The sequence below is a fragment of the Pongo abelii genome, chromosome 8 (assembly GCF_028885655.2).
Source record: "Pongo abelii isolate AG06213 chromosome 8, NHGRI_mPonAbe1-v2.0_pri, whole genome shotgun sequence".
NCBI lineage: Eukaryota > Metazoa > Chordata > Mammalia > Primates > Hominidae > Pongo > Pongo abelii.
The window spans coordinates 132,192,160-132,213,208 of record NC_071993.2 but is presented as its reverse complement, the minus strand read 5'-3'; the positions used below and the strand labels follow the sequence as shown (position 1 = coordinate 132,213,208).

General features: G+C 48.6%; 1 protein-coding gene across 21 annotated transcripts in view; it reads left to right on the top strand.

Moving 5' to 3' along the window:
- Positions 1 to 21,049, top strand: part of CTBP2 (C-terminal binding protein 2) — a 173,530-nt gene that overhangs the window by 22,976 nt on the left and 129,505 nt on the right. For 2 of the 21 annotated variants that reach the window (XM_054523019.2, XM_024253339.3), the window contains one exon: positions 15,715 to 15,927. The exons of the other annotated variants lie outside the window; for them this stretch is intronic. The gene's annotated coding sequence lies outside the window, so the exon portion shown is untranslated. The remainder of the gene's footprint in view (positions 1 to 15,714; positions 15,928 to 21,049) is intronic. 21 annotated transcript variants of the gene reach the window in all.

Sequence of the window (21,049 nt, the reverse complement as noted above, 5' to 3'; positions counted from 1 at the left end):
ATGCAAATTGATTACAGCGGCTCTTTCCAATCTTGCATGTTTGATTATCCACGAGCCTCCTTCTCTGCCTCTTAGTTAATCTTATTTTTAGCACAGTCCTTGAAACCTCAGTGTGAGACTGTCCATCTTCCGCTGTTTCTGAACTGCCGAAGGTCATTTTCACCAGCCCTGTCAAACGCGGATGTGTTTCAAGTCAAACACAGCCATTTGAACCAGTTTCAAACAGTTGCCTTTCAAGTGTCAGCGTGGTGGGGACAGGACCTGCCGCATGAGGTCCGTGTTGCTCGGGATGGTCTCGAATCACCCAGCGTGACTCTGTTGGCTCCCTTGGTTCAGTCGGCTCCAGGATGAGTGCACTTGACCAGAAGCTCCGGCGACACTGAGATTATAAGGGAGCCAGGTGAGCAGAGGCTGCGTTGTGGACACCAGCAGAATCCGGATGGGAGGAGGCACCAGGAACTATCAGCAACCTGCCCTGGACTTTGTTTCCTCATGTGTGTGTCTAGGGCTTTGCGGATGATTTGCTCCAGATGGAATTAATGCTGCAGTTGTTATAAGAGCATCTCTGGCTCCACTTCTGAAGCTAATCACCACCTCTGTTTTTGTAAGTTAGTGAGAGGAGCGTGGCTGGCTATGAGGGTGCAGAGGTGCCCCTCCTGCAGTCCCCTGGGGTCTTCTCTGCATCTGAGTCTTCTCAGAGGCCACGTGAGTCAGTAGCCCCAGTGGACTCCGGATGTTTTGTGAGCCTTACCTCGATAAGAATAAAAACGTTTTGGTGTGTGATTCGATTTGTTTGCTAGAAGATTAGTACAAAAGCAGGAAGGAAAAAGAACGTGGTGGAGGTGATTGCTAGAGGCTGGCAGAAGGTTATTTACGGATTTTTGCTGACAGTCCTTGTTGAAAGGAATTCCCTGTGAGATTTATGAAGCCTTTCCAATTTATTGTCTTTACAAGTAAGGTAAGCAAATAAATAAGTTATTCTATTTTATTATAAACACAGCCAGTGTAAAATTAAAAATAAGAGGAAATGGGGCTCCATTTTTTCAGCCTAGTGTGTTTCAGGAAAGCATCTTGGAGAGGCTTTTTGTTTTGTTTTTGGCTCAAGCACATTGTGCATTTAAAAGATAAAGTTGGTGCCTTGATGTTGTATGTGCAGGTCACCATCCTTGGAGGGAACTGGTTGCAGCCTTGGTGGGGTTGACAAGATGGTGAGGACAGAGGAGCTGGGATATTCAGGACCAGCCCACCAGAGTCAGGGACTCCCAGGCCCCTTGGGAAATAAGGCTGAGGGGTTCCCGAGACTCTGCTCTGGGTTTGGCCACAGCCGCTGCCCCCAGAAGGGACTCTGACTCCTGAGGCCCACGTCCTAGCAAACTGGTGACATCTTCCTGCATCCTTCTTCCTGTTGTCTTGATTTCTTTGTCTCTTCTCCTTAAACTCAGAAATTGTTGGTGCTTTCAGTATCTTGGCGAATTATGATTTTGGTGATACAGATGTGTAAGGACCCACATGGGAAATTTAGATTTAGGTAAAGAATAAGCGGGAATGTGAGACCTTGTTGTAAACAAACCTCTCGTTTTCGGCGGTGATGTCAGTGCTGAAGATTTGGGTGGGTCAGGTTTGGTGACCTGTGTCCCGCTAAAGGCAGCTCCTGCTCCTGACATGAGCCCGGAGCCCATTTGAAATCGCTCCTGGCTCTTTCAAGGCCCTGGGCAACGCCATCAGGGAAACATCCTGTTACCATTTTGGGAGAATGTTTTACGTCTCTGCCCCTAAATGTCCCTGTGCTAGTGAAGCTATTTTGGGGGGACTAAAAGGCAGCGTTTGGACGGTGTCTTGTAACTGACTGTCAACTGATGACTGTTCAAGTTTGTCGGCCCCTGCTATGTAGTAGGTGCATGTTGCAAATTGAGTGAGTCACATTCTCTGCAAGGGTCTGTTTTAGGACCAAAAGAGGCCTAAGTAGGGAGGCTTGGAAGGTGCTCAGGGCATAATTCCTGCAAGAATGTGCTCCATGGGGTTCATTTTCTTTCTTTCCCACATCCTCCACAGTACCTTGTCCCACTCCAATAGGCACACGAAAGAGGAGGGCCTTTCTTCAATTCAGGGCTAATGAGCTGGGCACCAGGGGTTAGGGTGGGGGAACAGTGTGGCCGATGCTTTTCTGGGGTGGTGGCCTGAACAAGCTTGACCTGCTCCTGCCCGCAAGGAGCTGACCACCCAACCAGAGAACAGTGGGCAGGCGATTAAGCTGGGTGAGCCAGACAGGGGGATGGGTCTGGGGCCTGGGGAGCCCCACCCAGGCACCCTGAGGTGAGGGGCCAGCCTGGGCCTCCTTCCCACCAGCTCACCCTCCCCTAGGAGGCCACCCCCTGCCTGGGTCCCGCCAGCCCCTTCGTTCTCATCCTTATCTGGATCTGAGAATCACCTGGAGAGCTTTGAAAAAAGATCCCAGCTTAATCCTACCCTCAGGTTCTGAGTGTGTGGTCCACAGTGGTATCTGCCTTGGTAATGAAAAGTTCCCAGGTGACTCTAATGAACAACCAGGTAGGGAACCACTGCCCAGCCAGCACCCCTCAGCTGAGGCCACTTGTCCTGTTCTGCTCGTGGGCCGGAAGGGATGGGCTGGAAAATCAGGTAAGTCCTAACTTCCCTGCCCCACAGACTGGGAGCAGGGTCAGAGGGCAGGAGGCTGCCCTGGGAGGCCGACTTCTTAAATGCACACCTGACTGACAGGTACGCTTCTGCTGTGGGGCCAGGCAGGAGAGCAGCACCGGGGCACCCAGGGCCACACACCGAGAAGTGTCCCGAGTGGTGAGCCCAGTGTGGCCTGGCTTCCCATCAGCAGGTGAGGGTCATCCTTCAGGCCTGTTTCACTTCCTCAAAAGAATGCAGTGGAATGAGCGCCATAGGGTGAGGTGCCTGTGTGTGTGGGGATGGAGAGGAGGGCTAGCTGCTGGGATGCCAGAAATGAAGGGAGGCTGGGATCTTCCTGCCTTGGTTGGTCCATGTGTAGCTGGAAGGAGAAAGCAGCCGTTGCCTAGGAGACAAAGCTGGAGGGCTTGACTCAGACCATGGACCTCTTGAGGCTTCCTGCCTGGGTGGGGGATCAGCCCAGAAACCACACGAGGCGATGGGGGATGGGATGGGGAAGGTCATATATGCATTTCTATAGAAAAAGAATCTGGCTTTCCAGTGTCTCAAGGGATTCGGGGATCTTAACATTTTTTTCAGAGCCCTCAGATGGGAATCCTTGGCCTACAAAGGTGGGAGGCTGTCTTGTGGACAGTGGGGAGAGAGGGTCGTGGAGCGGGTGCTGCAGGGAACAAAGGACACCTGGAGGCATTCCTGAGCATTGGCTTCCTTCCTGGTGGTTGGGCTTTTGTAGAAGGCAGAGTCAGGGAGAGACTGGGGACTTGGTTTCCTCCCAGGGTGCAGGAGGAAGTAAACATAACGGTGATACCTGGATCAAGAAGGGGCTCCCCTCTAGCCCGGCGCAATGAGTGGGGGCGCACCAAGGCATCCATGCACAATGTAGCCTCGCCGCTGCCTGTGACGGAAAGGTTTGAGGTTGTGAACATCGGCTAAGGTCCCCGGGGGTTGGCTATTGGGATGAACGTGGGTTCTAGTATTAACGTGGGTTTTAGTATTACTGAGGGTTCAGTATACCGGGGGCAGGAGGCAGGAGGAGCTAAGCAGCAGGGTAGGTGGAGCGGGGAGGGCTATGCCTGACTCCCTCTCCAAGTTGGGAGGGAACAAGGGGAAAGGCTGGGGGAAGATGGGAGGAGGCCTGGCCACACGCATCTGTACTGTTGGCTCCTTTCCCCGAGGACCCGCAGAGGTGGCCCAGGGTGCTGGGCGCTTCAACCTCTCCCGCATTGGTCAGGTTTTCTTCGTCCTCCCGCGCCGCGTGTCTGGGGCTGCTGTGGTGGGGGGGCAGGAAAGGAGGGGCTTGCCAGCCTGGTTCTCCAGCCTTTATGGGCTTCAGTTGGTCCTGCCTGGCAGAGTGCTCTTTGCTCAGAGGAGTCACCAGCAGTTGCTGGGAGCGGTGTAGGATTATGGTCCCTACCTGGGGTTCAGAACAAGAACTGTGCTGTGAACTCCCCTGGTTGAAGCAGGGGGCCAGGAAGTAGAGGGACCTGAATTCCCCACCAGGCGGTCCCTACAGAGGCACTGACCTTCCTTTCTCCCCCCTTCCTCCTGCCCTGTTGTCTCTGCTGAGCAGGGCACGGGGGGCTTCCACTGGGTGCACTTGAGTTGGCCTAGATTTGAATCTGCTCTTAACTGCTGTGGACTCTGGCGTGAGACTCTAAGCCTCAGTCTCTCCACCTCTTGAGTTGGGAATGATAACAGAATTACTTGAGGTTGGTCATGTTGGCTGTTGGTGATGGGTTTGTTCAATCTGGTCATTGGGGCTGCTCAATATTTGCATTTTCAGAACAGCATGCAGTGAGTAACTAGTGCTCCAGGACAGGACTTCGGAATGTTTCCATTTGTTCCTTCTGATCGTGTCCTTTTCAAATCTGATCTGTAGTTTGTTTCTTGCCTGATATCCTACCTGCTAAGTTTTACATGCCTTTATGTGCGTTTCTTTTTGGAACCACATTTTATCACCCATGCAGAAAGAAGCTGCTCCAATCTTGGAGCTGTGGTTAGGAAGTGCCTGCCATTCAGAAGTCGGTTGTAGTTTTCCACATGGTCGGCTGAATAGGAATGAGGTGCTTCCCTGTCCCTAAAGAGCTCACAGTGTGGAGGAGAGATGGTATACTTCTGCTTTAGGCTTTGGGAGTCTTTGTAAATACAACTTTGATTAAATTTGTTCATGTTGGCTTATTATTTCCAAGGCAAAAACAGTCATTTCAAAAGACTAGACTAGCCTCTTTAAAGTGATTTAGAGTTTACAGTTGTGTTCAAATGCGTTCTAATTACACCCTCCAAACAACAAGCCTCTGTTTTCACATGGAGAAAACAAAGGATTCAGATTGAAGGACTGCTCAGACACCCTCCGAAGAGGGATTCAGATTGAAGGACTGCTCAGACACCCTCCGAAGAGGTGGCCCTGCCTGTGCTCCTCCTGGCTGCAGAGTACCCCACCAGCGCATGAGCCTGTTTCCCTGTCCCCTGGTTTTGAGTTTCTGGCCTGATCGTTGCACGCTTGGTTTCACTGCTACTTTGTGAACTCTTTGCTGAGATTTTAACTTGGGCACTACTTTCAGGGCACGATGGGATTGAGACACATTTTGGGGGATGGGTAGGCAGGTGAGCAGGTCTGAGGAGGCTGGGTCTGCCTTGACCTGTCCTCTCCCATCTCTACATACTTTCCAGCAATCAGTGCTTGATGCTGAAGGTCATACTGAGATGGCGGCTATGGGCAGGAGTTTGAATCTGTGTGGTCTTCTGTGAGGGCTCACCGACCTGCTGTATGTGGATTTCCATGCACCAGACACATGCTCTTAGAATGTACCTGGCAGCTTGAGGGATCTAGAGCTTTCTCCTGGCTGCTTCCCCCACAGTCAAGGAGATTTAGCAAGAAGGTGCAGGGCCAAGTTCAGGGATGTGGGCCACAGGCAGGCCCTTTAAATCCAGTCATCCATTTTGATTCTTCTCTCCTTGCGGTATCTGTCACTTGTCAAAAAAGACTTCGTCTTCTGGGGCTGTCATTTTAAGCATCATTTTGCCATACTGTTAAAATTTTCCGAGTGTTTGCTTGATTTGTGTTTATTGAAACTAAATTCATTAGGATGATGTGAAAATAGCACTCCGCTGTTTACCAAATCGGATTCTTGTTGTTGGTATTTCAGTACATCATCTGTTCTCACTTGAATGTCGTGGAATTTGTTGGTAAAGTGCTGTGCAGATGAAAACCCATATTTTAGTGGAGTTTTTTTATTCAAATAAGCTTATAAGTATTATATACCCAAGGTGCTTGATTTGCCATTTGATGCAGTCTGTACGGATGTGCGAATACTGGTGCTCGGCTTGGGCTTTGAGAGTTTGCGGGTGTGCTGGGAGACAGCTGCAGGGATTAGGACTCTACCAGGTGCTGAGTCAGAGGCTGGTTGGAAATCCCCCTCCTCCAACTCTGCCCATCGCCAGCTGTTTGACTGCTGCCAAGTCCCCCAACTCTGGGGACTCCAGGCCTTCATCTGTGAAATGGCCATTCCTGTGTTTCTGACAAGGCTATTGGAAGACTTCATTGAAGACACTGTATTGGTTTTTCAGCACTTTAACATCTCTGGACTCAAGTTGTGTCATAAAATTGATCACAAGCCATAGTTTAATTGACGGCATTTTTTTTTTTTCTCCCTTAGTGGTTTATAAAATGATGCTGGTCTAAGGTTTCATGATGTCTTAGACTTGAAGAACATGAACCTGTTTTTGCAAAAGTTTTAGAGTTTGGCATTTACCAACAAAAAAGCAGTTGCTGAACTTTTGAATTGGTCAGCGAAATTCCACTTGTTACCAGAGGATTTACTAGTTGCATTTCTAGAGTTGTTGGCCTTTCTTTTCTGATTTGATTCAGTGGTCAGATCATCCAGGGTTCTTGTGTTCAGAGACCCAGAGTGCTATAATGCTTCCAAAATAAGCCTGACCTAAGACTGAGACAGAAGCTGAGTATGGCGGAGACCACCAGGTGTCCACCAAAGGGCCCTGCTTCCCTTCCACCACCCCAATTATCTGTCGGAGGTGCCATGATAGTTCCCACATGGAATGTGGGTGGCAATGTGTGTCGCTTCCCAGCAGCAGTAATTAAGAAACAAGTGTGCCTTGCCCAGTTTTTCTCCTGTTGACTGTCAGGTGGATGTGGAAAATCCAGCAGAGAATGCCTAGGTGCTAGGGGAGGATTCTGGGTGCCTGAATCACTCTGTGGAGCAGAGTTGCCCATTAGGAACATGAGCCTGATGTTCTTGTGATTTAGAAATCAAATTCTAATGTGTTGAGCTGATATACAATTTTAGACTTGTTTGTTAAAGCAGACAATGTGAACATTAAGTAGTATAGTGAGTTGGGTAGTCCCAACCCACCGCTGCCCCCTCCCTGTCCTACACTTGCTTGGGTTAGATAGAAGGCAGGGCCGTCTCTCATTCACCAGCCTAAATGAACCTCATGGCTTCGCTTCACTCATTCTTGCCCATTTATTCACTGAGTCCTGTAGATTCTGCCCCTCCCTTCTGCCCTTGTTTGGGGGCCTCACACCTACCCAAATGGCATCCACCTAAACACTTTGGGTTCGGCTAGGTGCCCTTAAAGCCTGATTTTCAAACGTTGGAGAAGTTTAGAAGCAAGTCGGGCTGTAAAATTGCAGCAATGACCTGGCATGGTGTGGCAGCCATGAAGACGCTCCTGATCTTCTGCTTCTGGGAATGTGAGTGACTGGTGGCCCCAGCTGCTACGTTCTGAATCCCGCAGTGGAAATCCAGCATGGCGTTCCCAGACAGCCTGCGCTCTGCGGGCTGCTCCCAGCCGGGGACAGCAGGTGAAGACTCCTCCTCCCCAGCCTCCTGCCTTCCCTGCCATCTCATCTGCATCTGCTGTCAGACTTGCGTCTCCCTCTGCCTCCCCGCCTGTCTGCCTCCCCAAGAAGTCTCTTCCAGAGCTGATCGTGTCTTGGCTTCGGTTTTTGGAAGACCCGAGCCAACACACATCGTATTTGAGATACAGTGGGTTGGAGGCGATATCCAGAAATTTTCTCCAGCTTGGACAGCAAGCCCTTTCCCCTCTCTGGGTGGCAGTGTGCCTCCCTCTAAAATGAGGGGGCGATGCTTGGCAGTTTCTAGAACCTGTTCAGATCAAGGCAACCTGGGAGTTAGAGTTCCGCTACTCTTGTCTGGCAGTACAGTCGGTCTCTAAATACGCTTTTATTGTACCTTCCCCACCATCTGGGTGAAGCATCAGTAATGAAAATGGAGTAGAGGCTGCATTGACCTTTTCGAGTGTCCACGCACTATATTTTAACTGGGAAGTTGCATGTATTTTCTATACTTAATACTTTAAAAGCCTCTTGGGCCTCTTGAGAGGCTTGTAAGTGCAGCCCACGTGTGACTTGAGCTGGGAACGGAACTTCAGATTGAGAAGTCCCACTTTTATAGGACACAGCATTTAACAGCAGCTGCGTTCAAGTCGTGTGGCATTTAGCAGCGTGTTTCCAAGTGGACCTGTGGTAATCATTTTGCTCTTGGGGAACTGTGGCCAGGGGCTGCCCTGCCTCCAAAGACGCTCAGCGAGGGAAGGCTAGAAATCCTGTGGGCTGGCCAGGCATGGTGGCTCACACCTGTAATCCCTGCATTTTGGGTGGCAGAGGTGGGTGGATCACCAGAGGTCAGGAGTTCGAGACCAGCCTGACCAATATGATGAAACCCCGTCTCTACTAAAAATACAAAAATTAGCTGGGCATGGTGGTGTGCATCTGTAATCCCAGCTACTCGGGAGGCTGAGGCAGGAGAATCACTTGAACCTGGGAGGCGGAGGTTGCAGTGAGCCGAGGTCATGCCATTACACTCCAGCCTAGGCAACAAGAATGAAACTCTGTCTCAAAAGAAAAAAAAAGAAATCTTGTGGGCTATACCTGGGGGTTCTTTGCCCTGCTTCCAAGCCCTGTACAGCCAGCAAGCATATTGCACATGTCATTGTCCTGGGGTTTTCTTCCCAGAGGGCCCTTTTCGGTGCAGGGTCCTCTGTTTCGTCAGCCTGCATTAGCACAAACAACCCTGACCATGTCCTGGACCTCCTTGAACTCACAGGCAGAGGTTGCTGCTCTGTCGTGTGCTGTTTGCAGACTTGGACTTGGAGTAGTTATTCTCCCTGTGCCTCCAGGGCCTTGGTCCTCACGGGTGTTTCTGTGCTCCTCCTTCCAGAGACAGGCCTCCTGTGAATCGCTCTGAGTAAAAGGTTCCCAGCTGAGGTTTTGGAGTCTCCTTTGGAAGATTGTCTTGGTATTGTTTTCAGTCTCTTGTTAGGAAAACCGGACAGGTAGGTCTGATCATCTACAATGAATGTGCACACCACCCCCGGGTTCGTCAGGACACACTGTGCCCCCAGCCCCGGTCGTCTTCTGTTTGACCACATTTCTTGGCTGAATTTCAAATCTTCACCTGGAGCACGGATCTCATGATCGAAGGTCAACCTGTTTGTGGTTCTTTCTGTTTTTTCTTTGAGGTAAAACTTAGGGGAAGTATTGGGAGGGAAGTGGGGATTGGTGGGGAAGGGGCATGAGGTCAAATGAAATGCATGACCTTAAGTGTGCCATTTGGTTAGTTCTAACACACGCACATACCTGCGTACCCCCCAAACCCCTACCAAGAGCTACAGTCACTCCAGAAAGTCCCCTTGGGGCCCTGCCAGGCTGTCCCCACCCTCACCTCCCTGATCATTTCAGGCCACCACTGTTTTGGTTTCTTTTCCTTCAACAGAGGTAGTTTTGCCTGTTCTAGAATTTCATGTAATACTACATAATACATCTATGTACATTATACACAGCATATACATGTGTACATACAATTTAATATGTATGTATATTATGACACATGTACCTTTTTGCATGAAGCTTTTTTCATGCCACACACATGATGTATTTGAGATTTTTAAGACATTTTGGGCCAGATTATTCTCTTGTTCCTTTTTACTTCTGAGTAGTATTCCACTGAATGACTCGACCGCAGTTTCTTTACCCACTCACCCATTAATGGACATTTGGGCTCTTTCCAGCTTTTCGCTATTCTGAGCAAGTGGCTATGAACCATTCTCATGCATGTCTTTTTGTGGACATATGATTTCATTTCTCTTGGGTAAGTTCCTAGAAATGGAATTGCTGGGTCATAGAGTAGGTGTATGTTTAGTCTTACAAAGCGGTTATAACATTTTATGCTTCCACCAATCATGTATGGAAGTCAGCTATTTTTTAAACCACCCTACAGAATGTTGGCTTTCTGCTTGGGTGGTGGAGTGGGATGGGAGGGTGAGTGGGTAGGGCCCCCTCCTCTCCTTTGACCCCCACCTCCCTACTAGCAAGATGGGAGCAGGGGTCTGCACTGTTGGCTCTGCTGGGCATGGGCTGTGGAATTCACATGCTCTGGAAGATGTAGCTGTGTCCTCTATATTAGGGTGGGGCCTGTTTCTCTTGCTTTTCCTGGCTATTCTGAACAATTCTTGTCCTTCATTCCTTCCCCCCACCTCCCAATGTCTCTCCCTTACCCTGCTTCCTCTTGTCCCCAAAATACCATGCTCTCTGATGAAGCTCCAGGCTAGTAAGTCAAGAATGAAGGTCGTGGCCTTTGGTACCTGGTGTGTTCCTGGTTCTTTCTGACATCGGTGCCCACTGTTTTGCATTCATGACTGACAGAAGTGGATTTTTGGAGCCTACTGATGGTCACATGGTAGCACATGCTGTCCTAGTTTGCTTCCGTGTGAGGATGGACACTTGGCTAAGTAGGTGTTCTAAACAGCTGCTCCCAGAGCAGCCTCACCATGAGCTGGGCCACCCCAGAACCTGGCATCTGGGTGTGCTAGCCTCATGGGCCTCGGGAAGCTGCAGCCAGCTCTTCCAAGTCTCTGGGATCATTACTTTTAGAAGCATGTTTTAGAGGGTTACTAGAATTTTCTCTTAAGTGGATTCCATTTTATGTATTTATATCCTACCTCTTTCAAGAAAGTTCTTTGAGGACTCAAAAAATAGGATGCCGTAATAGGGATTGAGATTGGGGGAGGGCCAAAATTGATGTTAAAATGCAAATACAGCAACCAAAAATTTCATGACAGTTGCTATAACAGATAAGTTGGGCAGCTCTCTCTGAGTTTGGGGAGGGACGACATGTGTCCTTCAAGGAAACGCCTTGCCACAGGGAGCTGCATATAGGGCATAGTGATGGCTGTAAAGTGCTCTACCACCAACCATGGGCTGCCAACAGATGCCAGGCCTGGGTTCCCACAACTGCTTCTTGTGCTTGAGATTGCTGGAAAGTCAGAAGTACAACGTGGAGGGATGTTTAGAGGAGGCCATTCCATGCGGGTCCTTCTAGGGATACCGTTTGATTTAGGATCGAATTTACAATACCTCACCAAACACTGAGCCAATTGGTACAGGTCTATTCTCCCAAAAAATTGTTGATCTCAGCTGGGCTTTTGATAGGTGTTTGAGAGAAGATGATTGACATTCTACTTTCTTCCCAGGAACTGACATGCAGGGCTAGCCCTGGTGACCTGCCAGCCTCTCAGATGCGCAGGTGGACAGTGGTTGAGGCAGGCCTGTTGGTTCCAGTGACACAGACGTGAGATCAGGGCAGAATCGGGCTTGTTTGGGTTGTTGACGGGGACTGCAAGGAGTGAGGCAGTGATGTCAGTGGTTGCGGGTGAGCTGAGTTGGAGGGGTTGATGGAACATGCAGTTGGACAGAAGTATCTAGAAGGCAGGTGGTAAGGAGCCTCTGGAGTGCCTTTGATTTGAGAGCACGTGCATTGGGCTGAGGCAGAGTTGCCGTCCCTCCTTAGTCCGTGCCTACTTCATGTAACACTTGGCTGTTTCTTGTTTGAACTCCTTGAGGACAGGGTTATGTCTCATTTAGTTTCCAGCCTTCTTTACTTAACAGTACCTGGCTTGTTCATAGTTGATGCAGTATGGGGATGGACAGAGTAGAGTAGAGAGAGAGAGAGAGAATGTGTGTGTGTGTGCACGTGTGTGGTGCAGCAGGCAAGACAGATGGCAGCTGAGAATGGGCTATTGGCTTTGACTATCAGAAGTGCACACAGGCTCTTTTGGATGTGTGTGTATGTGGAAGATGTGAATGTGGTGTGTAAATGTGGAAATAGCTATAGATGTGTATATGTGTGTCTATATGGCGGGGGGTGGTGATCAGAATAAAAGCTTGATGGCAAGGATCAAATAAGGAATGTTGGCGCCTAGGGGAGCAGACAGTAGCTTCTCCAGGGCCGAGGCCGGGAGGTGCGAGCACAAGTACGTGGCTTGTCCTGATTGACGGGCCTGGCCCTGCCATGTATTTTGGTTCATCTGTGGCTTTCTGCCTTTGCCGTCTCCATCCTCAGCGGTACCACACGTCACTGTGTGGGGCCTGGCCTCGTGAATGGCATTTTCTGGCGCTTCCTATCCATACCCTAGGAACGGAGTTCAGCACCCAAGGAAGAGAATTTTAGCCTGAACCCAAAGAGAGAAGCCCCTTAACTCTTGTTTTTTTCACCCCCACACTCTTGATGTCTTTTAAGTCCCAGTGACTTTTGAGTTTGGCTTTGGTTGTTAAGTTTCATGACTGCCTATTTTTAAGTGGAATTAGAACTTAAGTTACCGAGAATCACAGCGTCTTGCTAGGTAGCATTCCTCTCGACCCTGCCAGGTGAGCTTCTTAGAGGCTAAGTGACTTGCCTGAGGTCACATAGTTGGACAAGGCAGGAAAGCACCAGCAGCTGAGCTGGCCCATTGCGAGGTGTGTCCAGCGGGCCTCTCCCAGGCCACCGCTGCACTGCGGTCTAGCGGTACAGGCCAGAACCCTGGGCTCTTCCTTGCCCTCCCGCAACCTCAGTCCACTCCTGCTTCTTAGGTAGACGGCATTGGCTTTGGCTTGAGACTGGGTTAGGCATGTCATCTATTTGGTTTCTTGAATGCTCAGCCCTGACACTAATTCAGATGTTCTTAGCATCACCCTCGAACAAATGTTGGTTGGGGATCCGGGGACCGACTTGTTTACACTTCTTCCGATTTGAGTGAAATACCAAGAGGCTGGCAGAGGGACAACCCCTGAGCTATGGCTCCCTTTCTTAGCCCAGATCTCAAGAGCTTTCTGCTGCTTTTGCTGTCATCTCTGTTGGATGTTGTCTCTGCTACCGAGGTACAGCAGTTAGGAAACATTCGTGTCCCCATCACTCTGGTCACTCTGTTGACTGGTTTTTGGACACTGAGTGTCCCATTAACTCTATCATTGTTGACTGGTTTTTGGACAGTGAGTACACGACATGCATATGACCCATGCGTAACTCACTCGGTGCCATTATCTGAGCACTGTTTGTCAGGTGCTAAGAAGGCAATCTTCAATTGACTTAAGTTCCAGTGGGGATGTTTGCTTTTTATGAAAATGATGCTTAGTACCTCCTTACTAAGACAGTGGCAGAGTAGACCAGACTGTTGTCTTCAGAGATTCCCAAACACCGGATATTGACAAGGTTTGCTTTCCTTAAGTTGAGAAGAGGGCTGAAATATAAGGCTTATCTGTCTCTCTGAGCATTTTAGAAGAAAGATATATCTATGCTCTGTGTTTAAATATAGCATGGTGTTTGCTACTCGGATGGCAAATAAGCAATTGAATATGTAGGTCATTGACTTATGAGAATGAGTTTGGAGGTTTTTTGCATCTGATTAACACTGTCTTACAATTGGGCTGTTGATGCTACACCAAAACTGGGTTACACAGAGTTCAGCAAGCCATCTGGGAAGAAAACTGGAAGAATCGTGAGAGGATACGTCTGTCCCCTTAAGGTGTTAGGAGTGTGACTTGGTGTTGAGCCCTGTGGCTACAGCCAGTGGCAGTGGCACCAACCGCTCCCAAGTTACACTGGGGAGAAACACATCTGAGTGCCGTGCGTCTGTACATATCTATCAGGAGGGAGGGGGCAGAGGGCGATACTTCATCGAGATAAATGCCAGCGGTGTATTTTAATACATTCTTGATTCAGAAGGCACTGTTTGGAATTGCATATCTAAAAGGAAACTGCCATCCCCTTTTGAAGGTATGTGACATTTAAAAGATCTGTAGCAGAAGATTGGTTTGACAGCTTTGAATTATAATTGAAAGAGTTTTTGTTTTAAAAAAGAAAATGATTACTTCTATTTTAAATGTCATCACAAAGACATAAATATGTTTAATCAAATTATATATTTAATTTCTGTATAATATAATTTTTGTTTGTGTGGAAGAGTCACTGGTTTGTGTGTGTTTTAAGCAGCTTTAAAGCTAAGCAATGTTGATTATTTGAAAGTGGTTCAGCTTTTTTGGTAAATGGCTATTTAAGGGTTTATAGAATTTCAAAAAATAGTATTATTAAAATCTGTATTTTTTGTATCTATGCACATGTACCTAGTGGCACATTTTGGGAGACGGAGGTACTTTTCTTATTGTTGCTGAGAGATAGTAAAGATAAACTGTCGAATGCATTGAAAAAAGTGGAACCCTGAAGATAATAAAGGCGGAAACAGCAAAGACGCTCCTGCAATTTTCTTTCGGATTCTTTGAATCAGCAGGGAGTTACCGGAGTGCTAGCATCGAGTATGCCAGCTCTCCTTAAAAGGGAGGCAGCAGGGGAGGCCCGGGAAAAGACACAGAGTGCCACAAAGACCTTTCGGGTGATACAAAAGGCTGGTGTGGCGTTTGAGGGCACCAGCAGGGTCCCCAGGCTCGAGAAGCAGGGGCGTAGCTCTGGGTCTCCCCGACCCTGGCGATCTGGTAGCACACTCCAGCTCTAGAACTTTCCTTGAGCAAGCTGGGTGTTGGAAGCCGGCCAGCCCAGCATAGAACTGTATGTGTCAGCTGGGGACAGTCTTGGCCTGTTCCAGCCTGCTCTGTAGTTTCGATTTAGCCAGACTGGGTCAGGGAGTCCTGAAGTTGTTACCCACCAGAGTGGCACTTGCCCAGCACAGAGCTGCCCCGGGGGCTGGTTTCCTCTTCTGGTCTGTCCTCCAGGGCTGCTCTGTCAGGGAACGCGCCCTCTGTTGGGTGTGGCCCTGGGAGGCTTGCGCAGCTGGCAGCACCTGGGAGAGAACAATGAGTCAGTCATGCCCGCTCCCAGGAAAGAATTGACGTAGCACGAGCATCTCTGCCAGCTGCAGTGGGAGAAGGTCAGGGTTCAGGAATTGTGAGCTCTGGCTTCTCGAGAGACAGGATGCACCCTGGGGCCCCCGGGGAGCCGGAGGACACGGATCCCGGTTGAGTGCGTAAGCAGTGTCAACAGGGCCAGCTCCTCATGGCCCCTCCTTGTAAGCGCTGATCCCCTAAAGAAAGGAATTGCCTTACTTAGTGGCCAGCATGAGCTAAACCACACAAACCAAAAAATGACAAATCTGTTTGTTATTTTAAAAATTAAACTTATTTTGAAGTAATTGCAGATTCACATACAGAATGAATTCACAGGGTAGGAGAAGGTAATACAAGAGATCCCTTAAACCCTTTCCTTGGTGCCCTCCAGTTGTAACATTGTGCAGAGTTCTGGTAACAGCAATACAGCGGAGAAATTGACATGGACAGAATCCATGGATACTATTCAGAAATCCCTAGTGTAACATGCACTCATTTGGCTGTGTATTTAGTTCTGTGCAATTTTAGCACGGGTAGGTCTCTATTTGTACCAGCCCAAGAATCACCTCTGTTGCCCTTTTACAGTCACAACCACTTCAGGTGGCCAGGACAGTCCCCAGCTGAAGCACATGGTCGACACACATGGGTAGACACAGCTGACGAGCTTCTAAGACCCAGTTTGCTCAAAGAAAGTTCTGGAGTTGGCGTGTCCTACCTACTTCCTGGTCTCTAAGCCTGGCGACCACTAATCCGTTCACCATCTCTCCGGTGTCATTTAAGAATGTTATATAATTGGAACCCTACAGCATTGCCGCCTTTGGGGATTGGGATTTTTCACTTGGCTTAATTCCCTTTGAGATTCATTTGAGTTGTTGTATGTATGGCTGGTTGGTTTCTGTGTATTGACTGGAAGATTTTTGACCCAGCCTTAGACCAGAACACTGCGGAAGAGGAAATCCATCATGGAAACCCGAGAGTGACAGGACCCTTGCTTGGTGACAAGGAGAGCTGGTCATGTCGACAGCCCTCTCTTACCTCGTCCCGTCTCAGCAGATGTCCATGGGGTCGTATTGGGAGTGACTTTAGTACCAGTTGGCTTGGCTGATTTTGGAAAGAGCGGAAGAACCCCCGTTCACCTTGTGAGTTTTGTTCGTCTGTGTTGCATGTTTTTGCACAGTGTACATTGAAACGTGAAGAAACAACCCTTGGGATAAAGGGCTTTTGAGTCTCGGTTTTCTTTCTTGGCGCTCATGCTCTGAGAATAATAATATGTGTGGTGCAGGCCCGGTGCACCAGGCAGGTGAGGGCTGTGCTGGCATGGTTTCTTTAGGAGGAAGGCCTGTTGGACCTATGTGGCTTTGGCATGCTTCAGTGAAAACTGTAAAATGACAAGTCCCAAGAATCCAATTTCACAGTGAAAATGTTGAGTTGTTCATTCAGAAAGCACACTTGCCCTGCATTTTGAACATACACACTTGTGTGTATTTATATGTTCATCATGTGAGAACAGCATTTGTGAATTGCTTTCCTCATGAACATCCATGCTAAAAGGTTGTCCATTCTTTCCAAACTGCAGAAATGCGACTGAGTAATTACATATGTGTGCAAGTTAGTTCAGGATTCCCAGTGTTAGTGACTTGATGCACATAAATCAATAGATAATATTTATATGTCCTTTAGGGGCTCTGCAGTTATTTTTTTCCTGAATCAAGACTGTAAAGCCAGCCCTGCTGCTGATTGTAGGCAAGTGCCCTTTGCTTTTTGGGGAGCCAGGACTGGAAGGTCGCTTCGTTCACAGGCCTGGGTTAGGGTGGGCCACAGGCTGGTCTGGAGTTTGGCTTTTCTCTCCCGTCCCGGATTCCCCTGGTAAGAGGCTGCGGCGCCTGCATCAAGGACCATCAGAGCTGGGTGGTCGGAACTCACTTTGGTTGAATGTGAAGGGGCTGTTGTTTGGGAGGTTTCACTGCTGTGATGTGTTTCTTGAGCCTGGGTGACAGCGTGGTGTGGTGGAGAGTGGGAAGGAGTTTGTTGCTGATGGTCTGGGGGACCCAGGCCTTTTTCTCCATTTCTAGATGTCGTTTGGCACTGTGATTAATTCTTAAAAATAGAATGAGTTGCTTCTAGAGGGAATATATTTTGGACCCAGGAATTCACTTCTGTCTTTGGGTGCTTTCTTCATGGCTTTGTTTGCAGAGTTTCTTCATATGCTATTTTCTGTGACACGCGTAGCCTCGTAAGTGGATTTTTAAAAGTGCGAGGTCTGAAAAGTGAGTAGTTTTACATGGTGGGTTTAGCAGCTGCTCCATTCCACAGCAGGGATATTCTTCATTTTCAATTGAAATCTCCCCCAACCTTGAGGTTTTGGGTTCATAATTTAGTTTAAAATTAAATAGAGCCCGGTTTCCTTCAGGCCTCTTTTCTTTCCAGGACTGTGGATTCTCGAATTCACCAAGCCGTGTGAGTAAAGCATTTGGTAAACGATACAGCTAATGCTTGGGTGCCTCTGGTGTGCCAGGCGCCACACTGAGCGCTGTGCATTTGGTATTGCCTGTGCTTCCCGCTGTGGCCCCATGAGGGGGAGGTACAGGTGACCACACCTGGGCTCCTGGGGGAGGAAGAGAAATCAGAGGGAGAGAACACTCTCCTGGGGTGACTCACAGCCTCACCGAAGGGCTCCTTACCATTTGGTTGGTCTCCGAGCTTTGCAGGATAAAACTTGGATTCTGTCTCTGCTCTCATGGATCTGCCCATCTAAACCAGTTACAGAACAGGCAGCCCATTTATATAATGCCTTTTGCAATATATAAAGGGTTGAGGGTGAGGTCATTGTCAGGGGAAGGTAATGTGAGAGAGTCAGGGTCAAGGGGCCGATATCTGGCCACCTTAATTTTACTAACTTCACTTTCCCAGTCAGTATTGTGCATGTAGTCCATTGATCAATAGTGTTAACATGGGCAGGGCAATTAGCTGGGCTTGGGGGCCCGTGCCTGTACAGGAGGCTGAGCCCAGAAGAATACTTGAGCCCAAGAGGTAGAGGCTGTAGTGAACTATGATCATGCCACTGCACTCCAGCCTGGGTGACAGAGTGAGACCCTGTCTCTACAGAAATGTTGTTGGCCGGTCACTCACACCTGTAATCCCAGAACATTGGGAGGCCAAGGCAGGCAGATCACCTGAGGTCAGGAGTTTGAGACCAGCCTGGCCAACATGGCGAAACCCTGTCTCCGCAGAAAATACAAAAATTAGCTGGGTGTGGTGGTGCATGCCTATAATCCCAGCTACTCAGAAGGCTGAGGCAAGAGAATCACTTGAACCTGGGAGGTGCAGGTTGCAGTAAGCCGAGATTGCACCACTGCACTCCAACCTGGGCAACAGAGTGAGACTCCGTCTCAAAAAAGAAAAAAAGAAATGGTGTTGATATGTAAAGCTGGTCATACTTGTAAGTGATTTTTCGGGGATTATGGACTTTGAGCCGTTTGGTTCTCACGTCATTTCTTTTTAAGTGCCACTTCCTGCTCATCTTCCTGCTCATCCTGCTGGAGTCTAATCTGTGGTCAAGGACTTGGCTGGAGCCCACTGGGAAGTCTCCTTTGCCTGAGCCCTGACAAGGCTTTGGCTGTGCTTCTTTCCCAGCATCGGTCGGGGTCCTAGATCCTTGGTGGGGTGAGGGATTCCCACTGTGTCTCTCCAGCCCACCAATTCTTTCCCAGGTTGATTGGCTATTGGAATTGAGACATCTTCATTGAAATCCCCAAGAGAACATCCTTTTCTGAACTTGCATGAGGGTGGAGGGACACTTGGCTTTTTTCAAAACCCACCTTTGTAGTACAGCAGTCACGCAGGGACTTACATCCTAAATGGGGCCACTTTTCAATGTAGGTATGGCCCAAAAGCCTGCAAGGCAAAGCAGCCCAGGCAGCAGCTCACTTTCTGCACCCCAGCTTCAGAGCCCTCCTGACAGGAGCTCACAGCTCACATTTTTCCATATTATAGGAAAGCATGCTCTTTGCAGAAAATAGAAAAATACAGGAAAGTATAAGAAATTAAAGTAAATGATTGTTATGTTACACATTTTAAAAATCCTTTTTAATCTTAGCTTGGAGAATAACACTTTGGATCTATTCTGTCTCTTATGCATATATGTATATACTAAAAATGAGATTCACTGAAGAATGTTTTAAAATATAAGTGAGATTTGAATACGTTTCATAGTTTATTTTCCATTTGACCTAATAAGTATTTTTCCTATGTCTTTGAAGTATTTTGAAATACTTTCAGTAAATATGTAATTGTTGAGATGGATAGTGTCTGACATATCCCTGTATAGCTCTATCAGGAGAGAGTTTATCCTACTCTGGTTTCCAGCATGGTCTGTTACATCTTGACCACTTTTCTAAGGATTCCCTAGGGGGAGAGTGGAGTGAGGCATGGAATCTCAAGTTTACAGAAAAGATGCCCACTCCTTCCACCGCAGTGCGGGGCGGGCGGTGGGGGGTCACACCCTCGCCGACTCCTCAGAGCAGCCAGCATCCTGCTTTTGGTCAGGGGATCTTGCATTAAAACCTGCCAGCTTTAGAGGTTCCATCTCTCACTGTGGTGTGGGTGTGTGCTCTGAATGTGTGAAGACCCCTCTGCTCACCTTCTGGCCCTGTGTAGGGCCTATAGTAAATATATAGTCTGGCGCTTGTTAGATCAGGTGTCCTTGGGGTGCCCTGTGGAAAGGAGCTCAGAAAACCCCTCTTGGTCACCCAAGAGGGACCAAGGGAGAAAGCAAGACCGGAGCCTGACACCAGGATGCCTCAGCTGGTTAGTAGTGGCCACTAGTTGGAGTGAGCCATCTCCTATGTCCGTTCCTTCTGGCAGGTTCCTGACCATCTCACAGGGGTGTGTGCACCTCCACCAGCAGCCGCCTTGTCCACTTACAGTGTGGAACCATGGAAGACCAGAGACGGATACCTTCAAGTGCTTCTGAGTTGGGATGTGTTTCCTACTTGTCTTTCGGAGCTGCGTGCCTTTGCGGGGACCTCAGGGCCAGGCTTCCCTCTGAGCCAGGCTGATTTTAGGCGCTGCCCCCCGCCCCACCCCCGCCACTGCCCTGGTCTCTTTCAAGTTCAGGTGATTTCCTGGCTTGTCTGTAGGTAGGACTGTCGTGCCCCTACTCAGGTACAGGTGTGTGGGGGTGCAGCCAGGCCCCATGAACCTCAGGTCCAGTTGCTCACACCGGCTGCCTCTGCTTCCATGGCCTGCGGGCAGCTTTGGGTGTGGGAATGCAGCTTGAATTCACAAAATGACGTCGTCGTGTGGGCTTGCTCGTGGATCCACCTTTTTTTTCCCCCTTTCAAAACTTGGCCCATGGCAGCCCCGATCAGCAGCACCCGTTTATCAATTTGTTCCTTGTTCCTTTCTCCAGTTGTTGCCAGGACTCCCATCTGGCATTCTCCCATCTCACACCCTTGTTTGTTTCTCCGTCCTGGAGCCACTTCGGATGGGGCACTTCTAGAAGCCCAGCTCATGCCGCAAGGGCTTCAAGTTCCTCCTTGTCACCCAGCTCGTCTCAAGTCTGTTGGCCCTGTCATCTAGAAAAGCCGAAAGCTGAAAGCGCAGGGGAATGGTCATGTTAATTGACTACATCTGAGACAACACTGGAAACATATCCTATTTTATTTTTCTTTAAAAAGTGGCAGGATTCCAAGACTTCCCTTCCAGTTTTCCACTGGTTGGCCTTCTATTGGAAGACGAGTTCTAAAATCTTGGCTGTTGGGCCTTTTTACATTCTTAAAATTTAAAACCAGCTGAATATATTTAATATTATAAAATTTCCATAAACACTCTCTGACAAAGACTGTGTATGTAAAGTTTCTGCCTAGAGGGCATTTTTCTTCTTGGAGTTGAAACTCTTGGGCATCAGGGGGTCATAATGAAGTGTTGATTTGACCTGAAGTGCCTCTGTGCCAACGTGGCTGTATAGGGACATGGAAAGAATTAGCTTTCGGGGTTGTTTTTTTTTCCTTCCCTGAATAAAGGATAATTGTTTCCAAGCTAATTAATATGGTTTATTTATTACTAGGCAATAGTTGGTGGAATTGAATCTCAGGAAGGAATAATCCAGCAATGCTAAAGTGACAGCCTCTCGGGTACACCCTGTTCGTTCTTGTCCAGTGTGTATCGGACACTCAGCCCTTTGGTGGACATTGTCGTTTTATTGTATTTCTTTTCCCCATGTGCCAACCAAACCTGGACTCCACACTGCTTCATGCCCAG